The sequence below is a fragment of the Penaeus monodon genome, chromosome 29, assembly GCF_015228065.2.
Source record: "Penaeus monodon isolate SGIC_2016 chromosome 29, NSTDA_Pmon_1, whole genome shotgun sequence".
NCBI lineage: Eukaryota > Metazoa > Arthropoda > Malacostraca > Decapoda > Penaeidae > Penaeus > Penaeus monodon.
The window spans coordinates 2,627,578-2,629,219 of record NC_051414.1 but is presented as its reverse complement, the minus strand read 5'-3'; positions in this window follow the sequence as shown (position 1 = coordinate 2,629,219).

Here is a 1,642-nt window from a genome sequence, read left to right as displayed (position 1 = left end):
ATACATTTTTACCAATAAAAGGGGCAGGAATGCCAGACAAAACGTTACATATTAGCTAAGTACTTAAGCTGCCAATAAAAATATGTGTAATGTATCATTATCGAAATTAAGATCAGCTAAGAGAATTACTGATTTCCATTTTCATTCCACAATGCACTTAATATATTTATAATGAAGAGTCAAGTTACTGCAGTAGTGTCTTCAAAAGTTTTCATGTTTCATTTATGTTACTTGGCAATATTTGAATTTTTTTGTTTTGATAAACCATGTGATGCCAAAATATGAACTAGTTTTGCAGTTCTTTGTTATCTATAAATATAGTATCTGCATAAATAAGTGAAGAATGGGAAGTGTGTACAAAAGAATGATGTAAATGAAACTTCTTGTAATCTCTAGGGTAAATTAGTTTTCAGTGCATGGTCTTCTCGTAACAGGAGTCTCTTGGGTTAATCTTGAAAAAGAAAATCATACGTCCGAAAAGAACCCGAAAGCAAGGAATTTTCAAGAAAACATAACCATCATTAATATGTGAATAACATTCTAACAAATAATATTTTTTTTAATATATACATTGCAGGTTCTATGAGTCTGTGTTCATACATTTACATTTTCTTGAACAGATTGCCAAATTATGAAAACATCCTCATATTCCGAAAACAGATGTTGAGTCCCTATAAGAAAGCCTATTCCTCCACCAGGTGAAGAAAAAAAACATTATCTTCCCACAAAAGCCCAGGTAAGATGTGTCTCAGCGACGTGCACGTACACCCCGCTCCCCCTCTCCTGTGATCTTCGACATATTTGAGAACATACCAAAATTTACGTGTCTTGCGTCGCATGGCCCCGACTCCCTCACATCCAGGCGTTTCCGCTTGCAATGTGACAGTGTCTTCCAAATCTAAGGCGAATAACCAGAAATGTTTTCCTAGTTTTATTTTCTTGGCACTTGACGTTCCACCCCCCCCGAGTCTACGCATCTCACCTTCCCAAAATAAGACCAGACAGCGAAATTTACCGAGCCTGAAGGTACACTCTGCCTTACCTTTATCGAGAGGTGAACGATCCTCCAACTTTGCGACGGACAAGTGATAAATTACCAATAAATTAGACAGAGAGGCTCTGGTAAGACACCTTCCGACACAAGACATAAACAAACTGAAGGAATAAGGGAGCGTAACACTATTCAACACTCTATGCAAAACTATCGAAGGCTTGAGGAAAAACAAAGTAGCATCGCTATAAGTTCTCGAAAAGTGTTGAAAACTTTATACCGCACTTTCCGTGAGTTTTTTTTTTTAAATACCTTAGAGTTTCACCTTGCTAATAAATCGTTTTGTCGTAGTAATTCCATTCGTGAGGAATCAAGTTGAAAAACCTGATATAAAATAATGGACGTTCTTTTATTTTAAAAATCCTTGTCAAGAAAGGATTGATACATCGGATGTCCAGAAGACACATGATGCAGAAATATCTTTCGATATCACCATAGTAATTCATTTCTATACGTATATTCGTTCCCATTAAATGCTTAACATGTCTTAATCAAGCAGACATGGCAGGGATTTTAGAGTTCATATACCATATTATATACGACTAGGTAAACGGCAACGTGTCAGCACAGGTGAAAGAGAAAATGGTCTGA